Raw genomic sequence first — 16,300 nt, 5'->3', positions numbered from 1 at the left:
TATACTCAAAAGAATTGAAAGCACGGTCTCGAATAGATATTTGTACACCTATGTTCATAGCAGCATTTTACACAATAGCCAAAGGGTGGAGGCAACCCAGCTGTCCATCAATGGATGAACAGGTAAGCAAAATGTGGTTGATATATACAATGGAATATTATTCAGCCTTTGACAGGAAAGAAATTCTAACACATGCTACAACGTAAATGAACCTTAAGGACATTAAGTGAAATAAGCCAGTCACCAAAAGACAAATGCTGTGTGATTTCACTTAAATGAGGTACCTAGGGTCGTCAAATTCATAGAAACTGAAAGTAGAATGGTGGCTACCAGGGGATAGGGAGAGGGGTGAAGGGGGAATTTTCGTTTAATGGATATAGCGTTTAGCGCACTAAACTGTACACTTAAAAAATGGTTAAGATGGTAAATTTTATGTTATGCATATTTTACCATAATTAAGTGTTTTAATTGTAAAAAAGAAAAATTTGAAATGCCTTAAATCTTCCAGCTCATATATGACAGAAAAGTGATTGAGATGTTCCCAAATTTAGTATTCAAAACCCAAAAAGTGACATGACATTGTCAATAAAAAGTCATAAAACTGACAAAAATGTTTACTAAGTGATCAATCATTTAGAAAGTGCATATAATCAAGGTAGAAAAAAGCTAAATAATCTTTCTGGAATTATTCTTGCTGTCAAAAATGTTACCAAATTGTTGACATATAAAAACGCAATGAAACAATATGCAGCCACAATGTAGAAAAAGCATCATGAGATGGTCTGTTAATCAATAAAACTATAAGTGTTACTTTTAGATTCTGTTATGTTCGTGGTATTTTGTCTGCATTTTTTAATTTGCAATTTGTTGTGATTTCTTTTCTCGTTCTAATTGAATGTTCACTTTGGTACAGAATTTTGTATTCATTTTCTTAAAGAGGGACCCCAAATTATACACACATAAGGCCCCATAGAACCTGCATATCCCCTTCCTTATGCCCATTGCTCAACACAGCAGTGCTCTAGGGGAAACTTGAATTATGGTCTATAACTCTACCTGCTAGAGACGGGGCCAGAGAAACCACATGGCTGTCGCTCTGCCTTGAGTTTGCCCAGCCACAGTCTGAGTCTCAGTTCTCTATCTTAAAATGAGGGGAAATTCCTTGGAATTTCCTACTTCCCACAGGCAAGGCTGGGGATTCACAGGAAATCAACATGAAACCAAAAGCAGCCTAGAGACAAAGTCATAAAAGGAAAAAAAAAGAATAAACCAGTATTTCCTGAAGCCTGTACCTCACTTATTTGAATTTTCCCAAGGTGCCTTGTCCCATTTGAACTCCCATCTATGTTTGGGCGCGGGGGTGGCAGTGGAATGACAAAGGCCATGGAACAATGACTGAGTATAAGGGAAATGGGAAGAGATCCCAGGCTAACTTGGACCCATTGAACAAGGAGAAGCCCATTCGGGATCTGCTGGGCAAGAAGGACACTTTGGAGAACTTGGTGGTCTACTAGTTTGGAGAAGAGTCAAAAGAAAATCCAAGAGTAATTAAGTTGAAATCCCTCTTCTAGATTTTTCTCTTTGGTAAGTCAAAACAGAAGAATATGGACCCAGCAGACTGTTTCAGAGCTTGAGTGTAATAGAAGATAACCCTCAAGATCAAAGGGGGAAACAGAGTAAAATTCACTCATTCAAGACTGATAGATTGGATATGGAAGATAAGAAAAAAAGTTGAATCAAGAATGATTCCTAGATTTGGGGCTCAGGCAACTAGATCGAAGGAAATGCTATGAGATAAGGGAGGCTGAGGGAGAAACAGGGCAGATGGTACATCAGGTTCCTTTCTGCACAAGTTAAAGTTGAGAAACTTGTAAGACATCCAGGTAGAGATACTAAGTCGACTGTTGGTTATAGAAATGTGAGGTTCAGAGAAGAGGTATGATTTCAAATTATATTTTTGGGAGTCATCAGAATAATGGTGGTATTTAAACCCATGAGAATGGATTTGATCATCTAGGAAGAGGAGAAAGGAGGGGAGGGGAGGAGAAACTAGAGCTAAAGGACCCAAGGATTTAGATCGCAAGCGAAGAAGCCAACACCATGTTCAGTGATTTCATGCTGGCAGCTTGAAATCAGTCATGATGGGAGTATTTACACCATGGAAACCAGCAAACACTACTAATGGGGACTTTTACCTCCTCCTGGAGAGCCAGTTGTTAAATATTTCCAGCACACCACTAAATAGTGTCATGTAAGATGCGACACATTATGTATGCCAAAGGGGAAAAAAGTTAAGGTCAAATAAACTTTGGGGAAACACAACTTACCTCTCTTGGAAATTCCCAATGCACATTAGCATATTAAAGACTCAGAGGGTTATGCCCTCCGTCTGCTTCTCTGGGTGGGGTGCTGTGTCAGGACCTTGCTTCAGAGAGCTGTGTGGATGAAAGGCTCTTGGTGCTCCAGCCAGGAGTCAGGGCTCTGCCTCTGAGGTAGGAGAGCCAACTTCAGGACACTGGTCAACAAGAGACCTCCCAGCTCCACATAATATTAAACGGTGGAAATATCCCAGAGACCTCCATCTTAACACCAGCACCCAGCTTCACTCAACGACCAGCAAGCCACAGTGCTGGACAACCTATGCCAAACAACTAGCAAAACAGGAACACAACCCCACCCATTAGCAGAGAGGCTGCCTAAAATCATAATAAGGCCACAGACACCCCAAAACACACCACCAGACGTGAACCTGCCCACTAGAGAGACAAGATCCAGCCTCATCCAGCACAACACAGGCACTAGTCCCCTCCACCAGGAAGCCTACACAACCCACTGAAACAACCTTAGCCACTGGAGACAGACATCAAAAACAACGGAACTACGAACCTGCAGCCTGCACAAAGGAGACCCCAAACACAGTAAGATAAGCAAAATGAGAAGACAGAAAAACACACAGCAGATGAAGGAGCAAGATAAAAACCCACCAGACCTAACAAATGAAGAGGAAATAGGCAATCTACCTGAAAAAGAATTCAGAATAATGATAGTAAGGATGATCCGAAATCTTGGAAGTAGAATGGACAAAATGCAAGAAACAGTTAACAAGGACCTACAAGAACTAAAGATGAAACAAGCAACGATGAACAATGCAATAAATGAAATTAAAATCACTCTAGATAGGATCAATAGCAGAATAACTGAGGCAGAAGAACGGATAAGTGACCTGGAAGATAAAGTAGTGGAAATAACTACTGCAGAGCAGAATAAAGAAAAAAGAATGAAAAGAACTGAGGACAGTCTCAGAGACCTCTGGGACAACATGAAACGCACCAACATTCGAATTATAGGGGTTCCAGAAGAAGAAAGAAAGAAAGGGACTGAGAAAATATTTGAAGAGATTATAGTTGAAAACTTCCCTAATATGGGAAAGGAAATAGTTAATCAAGTCCAGGAAGCACAGAGGGTCCCATACAGGATAAATACAAGGAGAAACACGCCAAGACACATATTAATCAAACTGTCAAAAATTAAATACAAAGAAAGCATATTAAAAGCAGCAAGGGAAAAACAACAAATAACACACAAGGGAATCCCCATAAGGTTAACAGCTGATCTCTCAGCAGAAACCCTACAAGCCAGAAGGGAGTGGCAGGACATACTGAAAGTGATGAAGGAGAATAGCCTGCAACCAAGACTACTCTACCCAGCAAGGATCTCATTCACATTTGATGGAGAAATTAAAACCTTTACAGACAAGCAAAAGCTGAGAGAGTTCAGCACCACCAAACCAGCTTTACAACAAATGCTAAAGGAACTTCTCTAGACACGAAACACAAGAGAAGGAAATGACCTATAGTAGCGAACCCAAAACAATATATAAAATGGAAATAGGAACATACATATCGATAATTATCTTAAATGTAAATGGACTAAATGCTCCCACCAAAAGACACAGATTGGCTGAATGGATACAAAAACAAGACCCTTATATATGCTGTCTACAAGAGACCCACTTCAGAACTAGAGACACATACAGACTGAAAGTAAGGGGATGGAAAAAGATATTCCATGCAAATGGAAACCAAAAGAAAGCTGGAGTAGCAATTCTCATATCAGACAGAATAGACTTTAAAATGAGGACTATTAAAAGGGACAAAGAAGGACACTACATAATGATCAAGGGATCGATCCAAGAAGAAGATATAACAATTGTAAATATTTATGCACCCAACATAGGAGCACCTCAATACATAAGGCAAATACTAACAACCATAAAAGGGGAGATCAACAGTAACACATTCATAGTAGGGGACTTTAACACCCCACTTTCACCCATGGACAGATCATCCAAAATGAAAATAAATAGGGAAACACAAGCTTTAAATGATACATTAAACAAGATGGACTTAATTGATATTTATAGGACACTCCATCCAAAAACAACAGAATACACATTTTTCTCAAGTGCTCATGGAACATTCTCCAGGATAGATCATATCTTGGGTCACAAATCAAGCCTTGGTAAATTTAAGAAAACTGAAATTGTATCAAGTATCTTTTCCGACCACAACGCCATGAGACTAGATATCAATTACAGGAAAAGATCTTTAAAAAATACAAACACATGGAGGCTAAACAATACACTACTTAATAATGAAGTGATCACTGAAGAAATCAAAGAGGAAATTAAAAAATACCTAGAAACAAATGACAATGGAGACACAACGACCCAAAACCTATGGGATGCAGCAAAAGCAGTTCTAAGGGGGAAGTTTATAGCAATACAAGCCCACCTTAAGAAGCAGGAAACATCTCGAATAAACAACCTAACCTTGCACCTCAAGCAATTAGAGAAAGAAGAACAAAAAAACCCCAAAGCTAGCAGAAGGAAAGAAATCATAAAAATCAGATCAGAAATAAATGAAAAAGAAATGAAGGAAACAATAGCAAAGATCAATAAAACTAAAAGCTGGTTCTTTGAGAAGATAAACAAAATAGATAAACCACTAGCCAGACTCATCAAGAAAAAAAGGGAGAAGACTCAAATCAATAGAATTAGAAATGAAAAAGGAGAAGTAACAACTGACACTGCAGAAATAAAAAAAATCATGAGAGATTACTACAAGCAACTCTATGCCAATAAAATGGACAATCTGGAAGAAATGGACAAATTCTTAGAAATGCACAACCTGCCAAGACTGAATCAGGAAGAAATAGAAAATATGAACAGACCAATCACAAGCACTGAAATTGAAACTGTGATTAAAAACCTTCCAACAAACAAAAGCCCAGGACCAGATGGCTTCACAGGTGAATTCTATCAAACGTTTAGAGAAGAGCTAACACCTATCCTTCTCAAACTCTTCCAAAATATAGCAGAGGGAGGAACACTCCCAAATTCCTTCTACGAAGCCACCATCACCTTGATACCAAAACCAGACAAGGATGTCACAAAGAAAGAAAACTACAGGCCAATATCACTGATGAACATAGATGCAAAAATCCTCAACAAAATACTAGCAAACAGAATCCAACAGCACATTAAAAGGATCATACACCATGATCAAGTGGGGTTTATTCCAGGAATGCAAGGATTCTTCAATATACGCAAATCTATCAATGTGATAAACCATATTAACAAATTGAAGGAGAAAAACCATATGATCATCTCAATAGATGCAGAGAAAGCTTTCGACAAAATTCAACACCCATTTATGATAAAAACCCTCCAGAAAGTAGGCATAGAGGGAACTTTCCTAAACATAATAAAAGCCATATATGACAAGCCCACAGCAAACATCATCCTCAATGGTGAAAAACTGAAAGCATTTCCACTAAGATCAGGAACAAGACAAGGTTGCCCACTCTCACCACTCTTATTCAACATAGTTTTGGAAGTTTTAGCCACAGCAATCAGAGAAGAAAAGGAAATAAAAGGAATCCAAATCGGAAAAGAAGAAGTAAAGCTGTCACTGTTTGCAGATGACATGATACTATACATAGAGAATCCTAAAGATGCTACCAGAAAACTACTAGAGCTAATCAATGAATTTGGTAAAGTAGCAGGATACAAAATTAATGCACAGAAATCTCTGGCATTCCTATATACTAATGATGAAAAATCTGAAAGTGAAATCAAGAAAACACTCCCATTTACCATCGCAACAAAAAGAATAAAATATCTAGGAATAAACCTACCTAAGGATACGAAAGACCTGTATGCAGAAAATTATAAGACACTGATGAAAGAAATTAACGATGATACAAATAGATGGAGAGATATACCATGTTCTTGGATGGGAAGAATCAACATTGTGAAAATGACTCTACTACCCAAAGCAATCTACAGATTCAATGCAATCCCTATCAAACTACCACTGGCATTTTTCACAGAACTAGAACAAAAAATTTCGCAATTTGTATGGAAACACAAAAGACCCCGAATAGCCAAAGCAATCTTGAGAACGAAAAAAGGAGCTGGAGGAATAAGGCTCCCTGACTTCAGACTATATTACAAAGCAACAGTAATCAAGACAGTATGGTACTGGCACAAAAACAGAAAGATAGATCAGTGGAACAGGATAGAAAGCCCAGAGATAAACCCACGCACATATGGACACCTTATCTTTGATAAAGGAGGCAGGAATGTACAGTGGAGAAAGGACAGCCTCTTCAATAAATGGTGCTGGGAAAACTGGACAGGTACATGTAAAAGTATGAGATTAGATCACTCCCTAACACCATACACAAAAATAAGCTCAAAATGGATTAAAGACCTAAATGTAAGGCCAGAAACTATCAAACTCTTAGAAGAAAACATAGGAAGAACACTCTATGACATAAATCACAGCAAGATCCTTTCTGACCCACCTCCTAGAGTAATGGAAATAAAAACAAAAATAAACAAATGGGACCTAATGAAACTTCAAAGCTTTTGCACAGCAAAGGAAACCATAACCAAGACCAAAAGACAACCCTCAGAATGGGAGAAAACATTTGCAAATGAAGCAACTGACAAAGGATTAATCTCCAAAATTTACAAGCAGCTCATGCAGCTCAATAACAAAAAAACAAACAACCCCCATCCAAAAATGGGCAGAAGACCTAAATAGACATTTCTCCAAAGAAGATATACAGAATGCCAACAAACACATGAAAGAATGCTCAACATCATTAATCATTAGAGAAATGCAAATCAAAACTACAATGAGATATCATCTCACACCAGTCAGAATGGCCATCATCAAAAAATCTAGAAACAATAAATGCTGGAGAGGGTGTGGAGAAAAGGGGACACTCTTGCACTGCTGGTGGGAATGTGAATTGGTTCAGCCACTGTGGAGAACAGTATGGAGGTTCCTTAAAAAACTACAGATAGAATTACCATATGACCCAGCAATCCCACTACTTGGCATATACCCTGAGAAAACCAAAATTCAAAAAGAGTCATGTACCAAAATGTTCATTGCAGCTCTATTTACAATAGCCAGGACATGGAAACAACCTAAGCGCCCATCATCGGATGAATGGATAAAGAAGATGTGGCACATATACACAATGGAATATTACTCAGCCTTAAAAAGAAATGAAATTGAGCTATTTGTAATGAGATGGATAGACCTAGAGTCTGTCATACAGAGTGAAGTAAGTCAGAAAGAAAAAGACAAATACCGTATGCTAACACATATATATGGAATTTAAGGGGAAAAAATGTCATGAAGAACCTAGGGGTAAGATAGGAATAAAGACGCAGACCTACTGGAGAACGGACTTGAGGGTATGGGGAGGGGGAGGGGTGAGTTTTGATAGGGCGAGAGAGAGTCATGGACATATACACACTAACAAACGTAGTAAGGTAGATAGCTGGGGGGAAGCAGCCGCAAGGCACAGGGATATTAGCTCGGTGCTTTGTGACAGCCTGGAAGGGTGGGATGGGGAGAGCGGGAGGGAGGGAGACGCAAGAGGGAAGACATATGGGAACATATGTATATGTATAGCTGATTCACTTTGTTATAAAGCAGAAACTAACACACCATTGTAAAGCAATTATACCCCAATAAAGATGTTTAAAAAAAAAAAAAAAAAGACAACCCTCAGAATGGGAGAAAACATTTGCAAATGAAGCAACTGACAAAGGATTAATCTCCAAAATTTACAAGCAGCTCATGCAGCTCAATAACAAAAAAACAAACAACCCCATCCAAAAAAAAAAAAAAAAAAATTCACATTCAAACTTTTCTGAATGTCTTCAAAGCATTGTTTTAGAGTTGGATCATTCTAATCAGGATTCAAACCAGGTAGGCAGGAATAAAGAGGTAGACATAGAGAATGGACTTGACATGGGGTGGGAGGGCGAAGCTGGGGCGAAGTGAGAGTAGCACTGACATATGTACACTACTGAATGTAAAATAGTTGGCTGGTGGGAAGCAGCAGCATAGCACAGGGAGATCAGCTCTGTGCTTTGAGATAACCTAGAGGGGTTGGGATAGGATGGGAGGGAGGCTCAAAAGGGAGGGGACATGGGCACATGTGTATGCATACGGCTGATTCTCTTTGTTGTGCAACAGAAACTAACACAGTACTGTGAAGCAATTGTACTCCAATAAAGATCTATTTAAAAAAAAAAAAAAAAAAAAAAAAAAAGACTCAGAGAAATCCTTCTATAAAGAAATCTATTTAACTTTTTTTTTAATAAACAAAGAGTTTTTCAAGCAATAGAGTCCTTTTTTTGTAGAATCTCTGTCACTGTCACATGAAGTTCATGCTGCTTTGGACTTTTCTTTTTACATAAAACTAAGTTGTTAGCATTGACATAGAGATAGAATTGGCCATAATAGTTCTGCTGTTCATTCCCATGGCTATTTCGAGAGGTGTGTAGATGATGAATGTTTGCAGCCATTCTTGTGACTGCTGAAAGACACTTATTATTTACGGCCAGAGTTCTGGGTGGTGATTGCTGTCATTAATAATGATAGTTTAGCCCCAAGGCTGGGGAGACGGCAGATCTGGAGTCTCTCTGCTTAGCCTGACATTCCTGTGATACAGGAGTAGGGCCTGTAAAGCTCAAAGCACTTAGTACCAGCATGGGGAGTGCTAGATTTCAAATTCTTTCCTCAGTCAAGAGCAGGCGCTTGAGGGCCCAGGGCAGGGGTCTCATTCTAAATGTGGAAACCACCACTGGCTAACAGATTGAAGCAAGGAGCTCCTGGGGACCCGGTGGGACCGAACAACTATGTTCATTAAGGGATCCAGGAAGTGGCCATGGGGGTCTTGTCCATCGACAACTTGGCAGGACACAAAGTATTTTACCAAAAGGAATCTCACAGCTGGAAGGAGCAGGTGCGGGCAGAGCAGAGCCAGTGCAAACGCTGGAGAGAGATTAAGGCAGGAAGGAAATTGGATTTTCCCAAGTTCCAAAGGGGAGGAGGAGAAAAGTGGTGAGAGAAAGAGAGAGAGGGGCTGAAATTGATTTAGGACTCGAAATAAATATTCTTAACCAGCAAAGGGGGTTATCATTTTGCATTTTAACAATTTAACAGGCCCAAAGCCCCAGCTTTAACTGAATCCATGCCTTCAACAGAGGGGGAGGTTACCAGTTGCTGAACAGGAACAACTAAAACTAAACAGAAAATTTTCACATCCTCATTCCCCCAGGAGAAGGACCTGGTGCCAGGAAAATTGCCTCTCCCAGCTGACCCTCCACCCACCCAGTGTTCCCTGTCTCTGGACAAAGTGACTCGCTCCCAGCCCTGGCCTTGGTGGCAGCCCCATCCTGCGGCTCTGGATGGATATCAGCAAGTGGCAGGTTCTCCCCAGGGCAGAGAAGAAGAAGGCCAGTACCAGAAACCAACAAGCTGCAAGGCTTTCCTTCTAGACAAGGATAAAGTGGAAGGTGGCCGCGTTTCCAGAAATCTATGGAGTTCTGTCTCTAATCTCCTTAGGTTCAACTTGGGGCCATGTTTCCTCCCCCTCTTCCTCTAACTCCAATCATTTGGAAGTAATGTTTTATTTGCTAGATTTGATTCACAAAACAAAACAAAGCAAAACACACACACACACCAAACAAACAAAAAACATGAGAAGATCAGCTAGATATAATGGCACAATAAATCATATTTTAAAAACCAATAGAAGGTCATGAAATGTTGAAAATAAAGATCTGTTGCACATTCCAAAAAAAGGCAGGGTGCTTCATCCATACACTCATGAGTCACCTTATGGCTGAGAACACAGCCTTTACTTATAAATACTGAGGGTCCCAAACGGTCTTTTCCCTCCTGGATGTTTGCCCCCCGGATGTTAGCACCACAGAAGATTTTGGAAGGGGGTTAACGTGCTTGCATTTTAAGACAAAAGCAATTACATTGGAAACTTCTCGTTATTATTCATATTTAATCTTTAAATTGTGATTGACATTCTAAAAAGTCATTCTCACATACATTATTGTGTTTAGTCCTCGAAAGAATCCCATGAGTCAGCGGATATTATGATCCTCATTTTTCCAGTTGAAGAAACTGAGGCTCAGAGAGCTTGAGGCAAGCAGGGCCCAGGTCACACAGCTGGTAAACAGATCCTGTGTGACTCTAAATCTCTTGCCTCCTTCCCCTTCCCCTTGCCGTAATCCTTTGGAAGGCAAGCATCCCTGACAATGTACTCTCTGCAGGGCCCCCAACACAGACACTTGTGCAGGCAACTGTTTAGTTAAAGATGGAAGAGGAGGGCCCCTTTCCCACTGCCCCTAACGTTACCCTTGGTTTTTGTTCACCAACAAACCCCTATTTGCTCTGTCTCCTGTCTCTTCATATACAATGTTACCCTCCTCAACTCCAAAACCCATTCCATATGCCAGATTGCTGAATTTGCTGGAGCGGCCAGAAATGTGCAAAATATACAGCCCCAAGACCCAGACCCAGTCTTTCCTTCCTTAATAGTCCTGCCAGAAGCACAGGGCCCTTTGGGCTGGAGGGTGGAAGAAAATGACAGGGAAAATTGAGAGTACCCAGCAAATATTTGTTGAACTGATTATTTTCCAGACAAGTCCACTGAACACATCACATCATATATCTCGTTCTCTCAGGCTTCTAGCCAAGTTTTACATCCTTCTCTTTTTTTTTGCTGTACTTGGGCCTTTCACTGTGTGGCCACTCGCCCTTTGCCGAGCCACAGGCTCCCGGACGCACAGACTCAGTGGCCATGGCTTCACGGGCCAGCCGCTCCGCGGCAGTGGGATCTTCCCAGACCGGGGCATGAACCCGTGTCCCCTGCATCGGCAGGCGGACTCGCAGCACTGCACCACCAGGGAAGCCCCATCTTTCTCATTTTTGTCTGACCCCTTTTCAGCCAAGACCAGAACCTGGCTCCAGACTCAACCAGAAAAGAGATGAATTCAAGCTCACCTGTGAGACCTGTGAATGCACTGCATCTAGCCTTTGCCCCTTAGATCTCTCTTTATGCTGCCTCACTCTCCTTGAATCCCTTCCCACATCTAGCCACTCCTCATCCAGGAACTCTGCAGTGGCTCCTCACTGACTCTAGGCTTAAGATCAAATTTTCTCAGCAAGGCACTTTACAACTCCATACCATTCAAACACTATTCATGCCGTGCATACATGATTATATTGGATTGTATGTATAGATGCATGGATAGATGGGACAAATGAATGGATGGATGAAAGGACAAGTGGATCTAATACTCAATTTCCTGTTAGAATATTTCCTCTGTGCCCATGAGGGAGCAGCAGTCTTCTGCCTCTGGGAAAAATGAAGAACCTTATCCCCCCTTTCCTGCATACCCCTTCCCACACGCACACACATTTACCACATATGACGTCTTGGTCTCTATAGTTTTTATGGCTTGTAATCTATCTTACCAGCCAGGGAAAGAACCACCCCCTAAAAGGTGAACTATCCTGGAGCCTTAGACCCTAAGACTTCTAAGAGTAATAAACAATGTTGACTCAAGTAACTTACTCTCAAGCCTCTACTGCCTGGTTTATAAAATTGAGGTCTTCAGGGCTTCCCTGGTGGCGCAGTGGTTGAGAGTCCACCTGCCGATGCAGGGGACATGGGATCGTGCCCCGGTCTGGGAAGATCCCACATGCCGTGGAGCAGCTGGGCCTATGAGCCATGGCCGCTGAGCCTGCGCGTCCGGAGCCTGTGCTCTGCAACGGGAGAGGTCCCAACGGTGAGAGGACTCTTTGCTTGGAAATAAGCAGTATTCCTCAATTTCTTAGACATTAGCCATCATTAGACATTAGAAAATACAGCTGCTGAAAGATATTTGGAAAATCCCCCAAAGTATCGTATTTGCAAACGCAGTACCCTTGAGTGTAGCTAATGGATCATGACCTCTGCCTAAGGCTAGGAGTTCCAAACGGAGCAGCTCCTGAAAGGGGCCCCGGGGTGTACCGGTAGATGAGCAAGGTCAAGCTCACCCCGCTGCTGCTCCTGAAGCTGGGGCCGTGTAGGGAGGTGGTGTGAGCAACCTGAGAGAGGCACAGTCTTTCTTCACCCCCCTCTGCATTCCCTGAACTTCGGTATCTCTGGACCATAGTACACATTCTCTTCCATGGTCAAATTAACCTAATGTCTCTCTTTTACCATTCTTAATCTTTTTAGTCATTCTAATGAAGAGCTTTGGGGCCTCCTTACTGCTCCCCACTGAGCAGGAGTTGGATTTTTATTCTTGTGAATTGTGAACAAGAGCTCTATTTGGTGTTGCTTTTTATGAGTATACACTCCTTCACTGATGAGAGTTGCTTAATAGGCCAAGGTGAAGAAGTAAGTGATTCTACAGAGGCTCCCTTGTTTCCTTCTCAGACTTCTCACCCAACCACTACCCTGTGATGTTTCCATTTGTGAAACAGGAGAGACCCTTACATGACCCCTCAACTACCCCGAGCTCGAAGAAAGCCTGTTCCCGGGCTGGTCCAGCACTGTTCTAGTAGATGCATGAGCGTTGGCCTAAAACAGAACACTGCATCCTGAATCTAATGGAAGCTGGCCTAGAGGCTCTAAGTGGCCAAGCACAGAGCATGAGGGTTAGGAATCAGAGGCCTGTGTTCCACCAGAGCCTGCTCCCAGATAAGTCCTTTCCCTCCCCGGGGCCTGTTTTCCTTCTGTAGAGGAGGGAGACTCGACTTACTTCCAGTATCAGTGACAATTATAAAGCAGCTCTGAAAGACCTACGACCAGGAAATGTGAAAGCACATTATGAAGAAAGGTGCAGAGAAGATCTGGTTAAATGGAAAAATACTGTGTTCATGTAAAGATGTCAAGGGCCCCAGATTAATCTGTACATTTACCGCAATCACAATCTTCAGGAAACTTGATGATTCTAAAATCGATATGGAACAATTGCGTAAGAGTGATCAGTACAATATTGGGTAAAAGGAAGACAGAGAAGAACGCAAAAGGAAATCCTCCCCATCGAGTAAAATAATTATAACACCCTAGAAATGTTTAAAATGTGGTATTGGTTCAGGAATAAATGAATAGGTCAATGCAACAGAACAACTACAAATCAACTAATGTGTGCCCTCCCAAAGAAGCCCCTACCCATGTCTTAATTCCTGGAGCCTGTGAATGTGTTATATTAGGTAGTATATTAGTTTGCTAGGGCTGCCATGACAAAACACCCTAGACTGGGTGGCTTAAACAACAGAAATTTACCTTCTCACGGTTCTGGAGGCTGAAAGATCAAGGTGCCAGCAGAGTTGGTTTCCTCTGAGGCCTTTCTCCTTGGTTTGCAGGTGACCGACCTATTACTGCCTCTTCACTTTGTCTTTTCCTCTGTACTCATGCATCCCCGGTGTCTCTTTGTATGTCCAAATTTCCTCTTCTTAAAAAGACACCAGTCAGATCGTATTAAGGTCCACTCATATGACTTCATTTAATGTTAATTATCTCTGTAAAGTCACTTTCTCCAGATACAGTCACATTCTGAGATACTGGGGGTTAGTGCTCCAACATATAAATTATGGGGAGACAGGAATTAGCTCATAACACACGGCAGTGGCAGCGGGGAATTAAAGCTGAAGATGGAATTAATTATCTGACCTTGAATGAGGTGAGGAGACTATCCTGGATTATCTAGTTAGGCCCAGTATAACCACAAGCGTCCTTCTAAGTGAAAGAGGGGATCATGAGAGTCAACTTCAGAGTGATGCAGCAGGAGAAAGACTCTACTGGCCATTGCTGACTCTAAAATAGAAGGGGGCCATGAACCAAGGGATGTGGGCAGCTAGAAAGAGCAAGGAAACAGGTTCTCCAGTAAAGCCTCCCCAGAAATGCAGCCCTGCCAGCACCTTGATTTTAGCCCCATGAAACCACTGCAGACTCTGATCTCTAGAACTGTAAGATAATAAATTTGTGTTGCTTTAAGCCACTAAATCTGTGTAATTTGTTACAACAGCAATAGGAAACTAATACATCATGTATATAAAGGAATTAAGATATGATAAAAGCATCATTTCAAATAACTGGAAAAGGATAGGCAATTAGCTAGTCATCTGGTTAAAAATAAATCAATGGAATCAGATTTCTATGCCATGTCATTCACAAAAATGAAGTCCAGATGGATTTAAAAACCTTAACAATCTGCACATGAAAGTATTGGAAGAAAATATGGGAGAATGTGTTTATGACTTTGGAGTAGGGAAGAGGAAATACATAACAAAAATTAATAAACTTTACAATATTAAAATATAAAACATTTGTTGCAAAAGACACCATCAACCAAGTCAAAAGACAAGCAAAAATGGGAGAAACACATTAACAACATACATACCCTTTGAATTTTGTTGTTGTTTTTTCCTTCTTGAAAACAAAACCTCCATGGGAACACAAGGCTTTGTTTGACTTAAGTGAAAAACAAACTATGATTTCTTAGGGCATTTCTTCCCTCTATCTTTCCCACCTTCTCCGGTTCGATTTCCTTGCACACACCTGTGGAGTCAGCTAAGTTCAGTCAGTGTTCACAGGAAAGGACTGCGGAAAGGCTAACCTATCTAGGACCTGCTGAACGTGTGGCTGAAATTGGCTCATTATTTCCTCTTTTTCTCTTCTTCCTGGGCACAGAACTGGACTGCATTCCCCAGGCTTGCTTGCAGTTAGGTGTGTCCACCTGAGGCCTAGACAATGGAACGTGGGCACATGGTCTTTCTTCTGCTGCTGACTTGACGACGATGAGGGTACAAACTTGGAAGCCAGTGCTGAAGTTACAGAACCAGATGGAAGGAACTTGCATCCCTGACTCACTGCCTGGAAGAAAGTCACCCAGTGATCAGAAACACCCATATTGGACTTATGAGAGCTAGAAGGAATTATATTTAAGCGACAAGACATTTTTTAGTTTGTGTTTGTTTCAATCGCTGAATTACGTTAATTCAGAAGCCAACCTGACGTCGTTTGGCAACTTTCTTGGTCTGACATCTCCTCAATAGCCCAACTGAGCCTAACAATTCTTTGGGTTAAATTACCTCTTTGAGAAACCACAGTGGTGTTTTGTCTCATGACTGGGCCCTGGAGCTGCCTGCAGTTCCTCAGTCACTTCAATGGTCCCGATAAATCCACAGAATGAGCAAAAGAGATGATCTCTGTCTCCCTCCACCCAGCAGCCTTGCCCTCCCTACCTCTTGCCGCACCCAGACAAGAAGCAAACCATAAAACATGTCCCTGCCTCCTGCTGTCATTCAGTGGACCTCACCCAGGACTGCAAACTGGAGATATGAGGACCCAGCAGAGTATGTTTTGTTCCCTGTGTCCATGATGTCATTGCCTAGACAGCCACATATCAGACATCACCTCCACCCCAAGAAAGGACAGGTGAGCCACAGAAACAAATTCCCTAACACTACCCTCTGACACCTCTTCCAAGTGGTCACCTATTCACCTACTCCCTCTGATCCAGCTTATACACCAGAATCAGGGACACACATCCTGGAAAAGGGGGCTGTTGGAAGACTGGAAACTCCTCAAAGACCAGGCTTTGTTCATCTGTGTATCCTCCATCCCAAGGCACACAACTCCAACGGCACAAAGACGAACTTTCTTCTGTATAGCTCTTTAGAGAATGCCTCTTTGTGTCCAATCTCTTTGCCTTACACGTGGCAGACATTGAGTAAGTCTACCTGGACTGGATTGGAATGGAATTGGATTGGGACCGAGCTGTCAGCTGAAAAGGTACTTCTTTCCCTATTCTCCCAGGGAGAGCTGCTTCTTATTCCCTCCTCTGTGCATCCACAGCTCTTTCTTGATGCTTTTGTTTGGCCCTCGCCATGCAAAATTGCAATCAATCCGT

General features: G+C 41.7%; 1 pseudogene; it reads left to right on the top strand.

Annotated features, from left to right (window-relative positions):
- Window positions 1-9,261: 9,261 nt before the first annotated feature.
- Window positions 9,262-16,300, top strand: part of LOC116756330 — a 45,851-nt pseudogene continuing 38,812 nt past the window's right edge.

The sequence above is a fragment of the Phocoena sinus genome, chromosome 7 (assembly GCF_008692025.1).
Source record: "Phocoena sinus isolate mPhoSin1 chromosome 7, mPhoSin1.pri, whole genome shotgun sequence".
NCBI classification, from domain to species: domain Eukaryota; kingdom Metazoa; phylum Chordata; class Mammalia; order Artiodactyla; family Phocoenidae; genus Phocoena; species Phocoena sinus.
Note: the sequence above shows the minus strand (reverse complement) of the source record. Positions and strands in the feature narration are given on the sequence as shown.